Source organism: Sinohyriopsis cumingii, chromosome 7 (genome assembly GCF_028554795.1).
Source record: "Sinohyriopsis cumingii isolate HCF-2022 chromosome 7, ASM2855479v2, whole genome shotgun sequence".
Classification (NCBI taxonomy): Eukaryota; Metazoa; Mollusca; class Bivalvia; order Unionida; family Unionidae; genus Sinohyriopsis; species Sinohyriopsis cumingii.
In genome coordinates this window covers 56698607-56709188 of record NC_142967.1, presented here as the reverse complement: position 1 = coordinate 56709188, position 10582 = coordinate 56698607, and the positions used below count along the sequence as shown (strand labels likewise).

General features: G+C 34.5%; 1 long non-coding RNA gene across 1 annotated transcript; it reads right to left on the bottom strand.

Moving 5' to 3' along the window:
- Positions 1 to 2326: 2326 nt before the first annotated feature.
- LOC149795309 (uncharacterized) lies at positions 2327 to 6953 on the bottom strand. Its single transcript, XR_016422102.1, has 3 exons — positions 6829 to 6953; positions 3705 to 3975; positions 2327 to 2495 (listed from the first exon to the last, which is right to left on the bottom strand). It is a non-coding gene; the product is annotated as an uncharacterized LOC149795309 (long non-coding RNA).
- Between the last annotated feature and the right edge of the window lie 3629 nt (positions 6954 to 10582).

Genomic DNA, 10582 nt, shown 5'->3' with positions numbered 1-10582 from the left:
ATATGGCGCATAAACAATCCTTTCAAGTGCACTGGATCCAGTAAGGGATCACGTGTGTCAGGGATTGATTAAGATAAATGCAATACACTGACAAGAACAGTGCGAAACTAGTATCTAGCTAGCCTGAGTGCTTTCGGCTCTTTATTGAGTCTTTTTCAATGGTAAATACAAAACACAGACAAGACAAACAAATAAAATAGAAAGATGGTTGTTTGCAAAACTTTACATGGCTGTTTCTACAGGAATTAATCCTTTTAACTTTATTATGTTTCAACTAGTTTATTTCGACTTGTTGCTTATACTGGAAAATATTTGTATTGACCTAAACATCATTAAGCCATAATGACGTTATTTTATGTAAATTTTTGTAAGTGCAAATTATATCCCAGACATGTCATTGTTATAGTGGTCATCATAGGCTATTAAGCAAATTTAGAGAATTATTTCAAAGAAAATATATTGGCTGCAAAAGATAATTTTATTTGTGCATGGTTGTCTTTTTTCTAGTCTTCTTGGTTTAAACCACTTGGTTTCAATGTTCTAGGGTGGTGTATCCACTAATATTCCTTTTCTTTCCTGGTTTAGGAACTACAGTTGGGGTTGTAAGCAAATGCAATAAGTGTTATATCACTGAAAGTGAGGCCAGGGGATGAGGGAGGAGAAGTGTTCTGCGACCGGGCTTCTGTACAGCTTCTTTGTCATCCAATCAGATCTACGAAGGTTGATCCTTTTGTGTAGCTTTTCAGTTTCTCCGACATACTGAAGACTACAGATCTTACATGTGATGAGATAAATTACATTCTCCGTTTTGCACGTTTTGTTTGGACCGTGTATGTTTAGTTTTTCTCAAGTAACTGTGCTAGAAAATGTCCTGGTCTCTATCATATGTTGACAGGTTTTGTACCTTTTATTACCACAAGGGGCAGCTTGACTAGGGTGGTCTTAATTAGTGATTCGCATTGCTATGCTTGTCTCACAATTAAATTATAACCATATTGTTATGTATATATTGTGTCTTGACTTTTTGGTGCATGATTGAAGATTGCAATGAAGCTACATAAACATGTGTTGAAAAGTTTTAAAAGCAATTTAAATAATGAATCTGTTTACAAGTTTGGGGTAATTTCCCATTTGATTATTAAGTCTAATGGGTTCTGTTGTGATGAAAGGTATTGTGAAATATGTGAATTGGGAGGTATTGTAAGATAGATCTAGATCGAGTAAGAAAATATCGCTGCATAGAGCCTTAAAATGTATACAATGTACAGGAGTTGAACAATGAATTCATTCCGATTTTTCTGTGTTCTTGTTAAAGTTATTCTGCAGATGTGTTTAATGTTGTGTTTAGAAATAATTTGAGAGTTGGATTACTCATCAAAATTACAAAGAGCTCATTGACTTTGCACTAAAATATTATTCTGTGATTATTGTGAATTCGTTCAAAAGAGTTCTAAACAATGCCATTGTCCTACATTAGTACTTGTTAGTACATCAGCACATTCAGGACATGGGATTTTATTGGAACACCCTATTCTTTTGGACTTGGAGTAAAACGTCTAGTATTACTTTGGATTTAATTCATAATGCTATAAATTTCTCTTAAAGTTTCATTTGATAACTTAGACAAATAAATTATTTGTACATTTTACTAAACTTGATGGTTTTGCTTACACTTTCTTGAGATGGTACCTTGTCAAATCCATATGGCTACTTTGGACCAGATAGATCGGCATTCATTTCATCTGTTGTGCTGGATGTTTAATTCTCCATTATCGACTGTATTGTGATTAACTGTTATGCAGTGATTTCTTACAGAAAAACGATATTTGTGGTACTTTGTTTACTATGTATTTTCGTGTATTGCTAACTCTCTGAATGTGCGACTCAACATTTGTAATGAGGTATTGTTCCCAGCATTCTTTGTTACTGAGCGTGAGGTAGTTACCTTTCTAAGTACCAGAATCAGAGAACACTGGTTGTCTCCATAGAGTATAAATATGTAAACATTTGAGGTTTTCATTAGTTCCGAGAGAAATAAGGCCCAGTGGCTCCAAATTTTGAACTGACATTTTAGGTCATCAGCTTCTCATTAAATAACTGAAATAAAATTGCATCTTTTCTGTGTGGAAATTTAACAACTATGACAAAACTTAATCAGGTAAAATCATTTCTGAAATTACTATTTTCATGCTTATTTATTATAATCCAACTATTGTGTCTGTCCTGATTTCGAGTCACACAGAATTATTGGTCAAAATAATTTTAAGAAATAGTATTGATAAATATATGTAAGTAACGAAATATTTGTTATATTTCTTTAATAACATCAATAAGTTTGATTTGACAGGATGTTAGTATTTCTTAGTAAGCCAAATTTTAGATTATCATATTTTGGTTTGCCTGGATTTCATATAAGTAGGCAATACATATTATTGGAACGTACCATGTTAATCAGCGGCATAATTGGCCCGGACGTGTTTGGGGCCCAGCCCAACCTGAAAAAAAAGATTTAAAGTGACAGTAAAGGGGGGGTGGCAGTGCAAAAAAGTTTTCTGTGGGACCCGTGGTGAGATAGTTACGCCGCTGATGCTAATGTAACAGTATTATTCATTTACCAAATTTAATTTAGAAAATTATATTTATAAGAAAATCTTATTTACAGGCAGGGCCGGCGCCAGACCCGGCCAAACTATCTGGCGCCCTAGGCAAGTTTAGATTCGGCCCCCCCCCCCCAATATCAATTTCAAAATTTATAAACAATACATTTTTTTTAAAAATGCGCCCCCTTGAAATAGTGCCCTAGACGGCTGCCTAGTTTGCCTATATGGTAGCGCCGGCCCTGTTTATAGGTACACATGAAATAGTGATGAATTGTAAAAGTCATTTTATGAAGTTTGTACTATCGTAATGAATTAAAATCATTATTACTGTATATAAATGACATTCAGAATATATTTTTATATAAAATGTTGTTTGGAAAATAATTGCATCTTGCATTGACTTTGAAGGTCAACAAACTGGTTCCTTTTTATCGTTTATGCAAACCTTATAATTCAAGATTTTCTTAGAATAACTTTATATGGCCATTGCGCTAGCTGCCACAAACAAGTGACTGAACATATTTTTTTTACAATAAATCATAGAAATGTGAATGTAAAACAAGAAAATTTCCACATCTTTTTAAAGGCTATATAAACCTTTTCCACCCAACGTCTCTTAAAATGTCCATATATCGGTGCCCTATTAATCATGCTGCTCTAACACAACATGAATACAACGGACACAACACAGATTGCTACTATGGAGTCATTCATGAGCAAACATGTACTATCATTACATTTCGGTGACAATAATCTTTAAGAAACTAGTTCCATTTTAACCATGGTGCAAACAAAAAACCATTTACCCCATATTTCATTTTGATAAAATGTATATCTATAATCTATGAAATCAGAACTACCTCTTTCTTGTTATCCTTACAGATGTTATACATTTACCTGAAATTTCTTTAAGTTATGCTAGGAATTTTTTATATGTACCATCCTCCTTTAAACCTCTGTTAGATCCGATGACAGCCCTTAGAAATTGCACCTTTTTCTAATATACATGGATATCAATGGAGGTAACATGTTGTTGGATTAATGCTAAAGCTGTAACATAAGCAAAATACCTGATATAATTCATTGATAATCAGACTACCTTACCTGACAAGTTTGCATGTGTTCTCTCAGATCCTCTATAGGTAAAATGGCTGAACAAGACAAACACTTTTCTTGCTCATCAAAAGAGGAGTCTTCTATGTAAATTATAGCGATACTCTCCTGAATCAGCCTGGTATATATGCGACCTGTAACGATCTCTCTAATGTCTTTTGCACTGCAGCTTCCATGACTTACTGTAGTTAAAACTTTGTTGGAGTTGCTTTTTAGTGTTAACAGCTCAAAACCACCTCACTGATCTAAAGCCAAAAAAGAGCTGGAAGACATAATGAATATTACATTTTTTAATTTCAAGAACGGATAGCAGTTTTATATCAATGTTCACTCTTAAACTCAATTTTAAAACCATTATGTACTGTGATTGTTGGTGTTAGGACTTCAAAAATAGAGATATGGTTAAATTTATTTAGAAAGTTGATTCAAGCTGGAAATATTGTATGGATGATGTTGAGTACTGAGAGGAATCGCCATCGAGTCTTATATTTCAGTAAATTCTTCTTGAATATCGTTCAATTGTTTTTACTCAGATAATCTTGTTTTGTTAACGTATCTAAAATTTGGTTATTTCTTCTACTTGGTTTGGACAAGTAAACCGTAGGACAAAGATTGTTCAACCAAATCTTACTTGTCCACTTAAACGTTAAGAAAAACACCTGGTTTTACAAGTATAGTATTAAAACTAACCACAAAAAAGGATGCAGTTAGGTCTATAAATAAAATAGACCATATCTACTTAATCTGTAGATTTCAAATTTTCGATAGTGTTTCTGAAACTTATTTTATGCAATATTTTATTTATAAATGCAATAGGAACTTAACGCGTAATTTATGGTCCAACAAATGATGACATTTCAAGCTACGCATAGCGTAGCGTAATAATTTTGGTACCGATGTTTAACTAAAGCATCCAACTTTGAATGTTTGACTAACTATCATGCCATTTAGGAAAGCCAGATCATTTTCCCATGCTACAGTTCATGAGTGCACCGGCTTAATATGCAAGTACATGGAACTGAATGGAATACTGCCTCACACTGGTCGGCCAAAAATGACGTAATGCACTTAGTGAAAAACTGACTTTAAGCTGACCATTAAGGGGGCAGTATTCCATTCTTTGCGTTGCACTTGCATATGAAGCGAGCATGATTGTGGCCATATCTATTCCGAGTCTGCTCTGACCTCGTCAAAATTCTGTTTCTAAATGTTTTATACTACCTTGTATTGTTCATATGGGGTGTCGAAAACTGAAACTGACCATAAGCCACTAGTACCAACAAAAAGCACAAATATCTTGGGAAATCTACTGTCCAGAATTCAAAGCTTTAGATGCGTTTGTTGAGATTCAACTTTTCTATAGTTCGTCTTGCTGGCTGAAATATATTAACGGCCGATGCTATATTCAGGACACCTTTAAGTTATCACTCTGCGAGTGACAGAAAATTTTTGTCCAGAACTAATGCCTATGTTAATTTCGTGGTCAGTACGTTGCCCTTATCAAATACCCCACTTGAGTAAATCAAAGTTTCAAAGCTGAATATGGAAATTCATATATATCATGCGTTTCCTCTGTACTTTCCACCTTTTGTTCAATGTTATTTCTCTTTGCATTTTGTAATAATAATAATGCTAGAATGGTCTTGATAAATTTCAGAAGAGATGATCCTGCAATCAGTGTCTTTATTGGTTTTGGAAGAGAATGACTTAAGTTGATTTTGATCTGCTTGGTTCGTATCTTTCTTTAGCTCGTGTCGGTTTATCAGTTCTTGATTGACTCCTGTCGGTCTGACTAATGGCTGTTTCATTACCTGGGTATTTTGTATTGGTTTTTATCAATTCGATTACAGTTTGTTTTGTTCAACAATACAGCTGTTTTTTTTTTTGTTTGTTTTTTTTCAAGTTTGGCAAGTTTGGCATCTAGTTTTTGCCCTTTGTATTCTTCAAGTTGTAGTGAGGTTGTATTGTCGTACACAGTCATGCGTTTTGTGATGCTGGATATTTGGTTGTTTATGTTTGCAAATTTTGATTCCATAATGTTTGACAGAATTTGTATTTGGTTTAAAATGAACATTGTACAAGCATGCATTTCATGTACCAAAGCCTGAATCGTTATAAGGTCTTTAGGTATTTTTCTACACAGAGTACAGAGCCAGAATCCTATTGGGTCTGTTCTGCTAATACCAACACAAGTATCATGGCACCAAGACATGTAAATGTTACACCTTGTCATATTTTTACATTTTGTTTTTGACTTGCCTATTGCTTTACAGTTAGAGCTGCACTTCTACTCATTATCAGCCACAGCTTCTGTTTTTTTTTTCATCCGATTTCATCGAGAGACTGATTGAGTTTTTGTCTGTTTCACATGTGTTATATTGTCGTCCCCAGCGCTTGGTTCGTTCTGTTGTTCGTTCAGGGTATTGCAATATGCAACTGCTGTTTTCATCTGGTTCGTTGTCTTCCTGTTCTGAATTAGGGTCATCACTTTCTTTGAATCTTCAAGATGGCTTTTTGGCAGGGAATGATTCTTTTTCTTTCTGGCGTATTGATTTTGTTGATTGTTGCCTCCGTTTTCGAGCTTTTAAACGCTGTATCTCACTGTTGAGCATGTTACTTATGTAATGTACTGCACTTTCAAGAGACGTCTTTTATGACTGGGTAACTGAATACACATTCAGCACAAATCATATCTCTGTATTGAATTTTGTTGAAGCAGCATAATTCTTCAAGAGAGAAAGAGAGAGAGAGAGAGAGAAAGAGAGAGAGAGATCACTGATCAAGGATGTGTATTTTTCTCGGAATTCCGTGTCAACTTTTTAAAGATCTGGATCCATTTTAACCGGTTCAGAGTGAAGGTCGCAGATTGACTATTTAGGGTTTGTAATTAAGTTGCACTTCAATGCACTTAAATAAGCTTTGCATGGAATATAAAATATAGACTAGAAATATATAACGTATATACGGTAATTTGCGCTGTTCAAACTTGGCTACTTTGTACACAATGTAGTCAAGACTGGACAGGTTGTCCTAAATCCTTTGTTAACAGAATTAATAAAGTATTAGGATTTGAGTTTGAATTGATCCGGTTATTCCAAGATAAAGCAGCACTTACCTTTACATTAACTTTCGCCGCAAAATTATTCCATTCCGTTACGTACACATATAGTAAATCTGGCTTTTGTTGATGAAACAGCACTCAAAGCTTCCATTGCTGCTTGCCGCTCCAAGGGTTTCTTTCTACATATGTAGAGGTAAATTATATAAGATACAGTTGATAAACAAATATCCTACAAAAAAGGTATACTAATTGATATACACAGGAACAATTACATGTGGATATAGCACAGAAAGCATTGTGTTCACCAACATGCATGATTGAAAGCTTTTTCACACACACACACATGGGTGAGCGCCCAGGAGCATTTTATATAATACATGTACATACATATACAAATATACCAGAAAGCTGACCATAACTGGTTATAGACATTTGGATTGCATCCATCTCAAACACCTGTGACGAAATGAATGCTCTGATGGCTCTTCATTAACATCTATAGGTAGACAGTTCCAAATGATTGGACCCAACTATTTTTATACAATTCCATTTCAGGCTTAGGAAGAAGAAAGTTTCAATTTGACATAGAGCGCAGTATCGATAAACTCGAAACTGTACTGACATTATTTGTCCTTTTACTGAACATATCATTTATATAGTTGGGCGTCGAATCAGTAGAAACCAAGTCTTTTCACTCGGAACAAATTTATTTTAGAAGCATTACCACGTATGGTGTTGTCACTCACATTTATATGTAATATTAATTTCGTATCGTACGCTAACATTATTCTCATCTCGTTTTAAGTCATACTTGCTGTACATGCCTTACATATTGATTGGAATGCCTCGATCGCTCTCCTTTGCATCATATATTTCTGAGTGGCTGCATATGTGATTCTTGGACCTGTTCTCTTCATTCTGTACACTCAGTCGCTCTCAAGTGTCATAGATCATCATCCAGTGTCTCACCAATTGTACGCTGATGACACCCAAATATACAAATCTAGCCGCCCAACTGAAGTTGATGCTACCATCTAAGGTGTAGAGAGGTGCATTTCTGATGTGAAATCATGGATGACATGTAACAAGCTGCAGATGAATGATGATAAAACTGAGGCCATTGTGATCACAACACAAAGACGTTCTCATTCACCTCCTTTACCTCAAACAATAAATATCAGCAACGCCAACAATAAATTCTCACAATCAGTACGAAACCTAGGTGTTACTCTGGACAGTACTCTCACATTGCACCAATATGTCATGAACATATGCAAGGCTGCATATCTTGAGCTGAGACGCATCAGCTCCATTCGCAAATATCTTCCAGTTGATGCCACTATAACACTTGTGTGTTCATTAGTACTTTCAAGACTGGACTATTGTAACTCAATTATGTCTGGTCCAACTCAGTATCTACTCCAGTAACTTCAGAAAGTTCAAAACACAGCTGTTCTATTCATACTTAGAGTACCACGATCAGAGCACACCTCCCCGCTGCTCTCTACCCTACACAGGCTATCCATTCGATCCAGAATCAAACACAAAATGTGTTCTCTGTGCTATGTTTCACTGTCGGACTCTAGTCCAACATACCTATCCGACGTCACCCATGTGTATACACCAGCAAGATACTTACGCTCCTCTTCTGACAATCGTATACTCATTATTCCCACTATGAAAACAAAGTCATATGGACAGCGTTCTTTTGCATATCAGGCCCAGCAACGTGGAGTTAATTGCCCACTGAACTTAGACACAAAGACACAGTGATCACATTCAAGAGGGCTCTCAAAACTCACTTATTTCGACTGCAAGAACAAACTTAAACACCTAATAATGTTTCCTACCTGAAATATTCTCAGCATGTTTTTTTTATTTTTTTAATGTTTTTCTAATTTCATGGTGTTTGTTTTTGTAATCATATCATTATATGTTTTTTATGTTATAGGTGTTTAATGTTGTAAAGCGCTTAGAGCTTCTAAAGATTAGGCGCTATACAAAGTCCTCATTATTATTATTATTATTATTATTATTATGTACATATTTTATTGAATAAAATCTATGAAAAAATGTATAAATCCCTACTTAATTTATTATTCAATAACAAAAAACGTTCAATCAACATTACTATTTACACCATCTAGACCAACAAGTTGTTCTCCGCCTTTTTTCCGACATAACTGGTGGCGCCACCAGTCATGTCGGAAACAAGGCGGAGAACAGCTTGTAGATGTACATCACAACAATAAAACAACATCAACAGAATACATTAAAGACAACTGCAGTACAAGTACCACGTTCACCAATATTAATAATAATAATAATGAGAAGAAGAGGGACAATAATTTACTTGACACAATAAATCTGTTGATGGTGCACAAAGTTAGCTTTTCTTAGACTTAATTGTTTCGCTTGTTTCTGTTACTTAGTTTAACATCATAGAGTTTTAACACTTCATTTAGACCCAAACTCAAAGTATGAAGAGATAATAGTTGTTCATACATGTTCCATGTTGATTTGTTTGATCTGTTTGAAGATGTGGACCGTTTGTCTTTTTAAGGGCTCATCACATACCACTTAACAAATATGGAAGTCATTATAGTGATGTGATGTCATCTGATTTTGATTTTTAACGTAGCTTTTTTTTAAAAAAAATCAGTCATATCGCTACGATGTCTGCAATGTGGCAGCTTATAATGATGTCTAGCACTGGGGCATCATGTAGACATGTAGCATGATGTCCCACCCAGTCACATTATCCTGACACCAGGCCGAGCAGTCCTAACACTAACCTCTTAATGCTGAACGCCAAACAAGGCAGCTGTTAGTACCATTTTTGTAAGCCTCTGGTATGGCTCGGCTTTAGATTGAACCCATGACCTCCCGCATCCGAGGCGGACGCTCTAACCACTGGGCGACAGAAGCCGTTAATTACATTGAAACATATATCGAAAAAAAGACAGTAATGGAATCTATTTCTTTTCTTCTGACTGAATTATCCCAGTATCATGTCTCTATTACTCTTGTAAAATATTTTATGTTTTCACAATTTTTTAAGGAACTTCACAAAACCATACATCACTATGAAAGTTATACATTCGTTTTTATTAAAAATGTAGACGCACCAGAAATAATATGCAGATGGAAATTTGGAACGGAATTATAAAACTATCTGACATTAATAATTTAGTCAAACTAGATATTTATATAAAATACATAGTTATTATTTTGGAACTAGGTTTTATATATTGAAAGATAAAAGACTAAAATGTTGGCTGATAAAAAGATGAAATGTGGACAGAAATATAAACTACAACATAATTTAACCATTATGCCAATGGCTACAACTTGTTGCACGAATGTTGCATGCACAAGGTTCATGTCAATTTTGTTCATATGCTTTTATAAACTTCCATGTTAATGTTCATTTTAAAAACTTTATTTTAATTTAATTTTATTTTAATTTTATTTTACATTATTTATTTTAATTTAATAGTGTAATGGTCATAATCTCTTCAGTGTTATTTCTGATATACATATAACCATATATTATTACCGTTTACTGATAGTACATTTTTAATATAGCCATGCCATGCCTAAAGTACATCTTCCTTTATTACTCTGACCAAGAAGTGACCAACATATAAGAAATAAAGCAACATATACACTGAGTTTCTTGATATGTGGAAGTCTGTGAACTGACAAGATTATACATGTTTGGAGAGAACGCTGTTATTGGTTGATCTTAAAATTAGTCAATACTGAAAAGTTAGAAGCTACCATGACACTAAATTAATAAATAAAT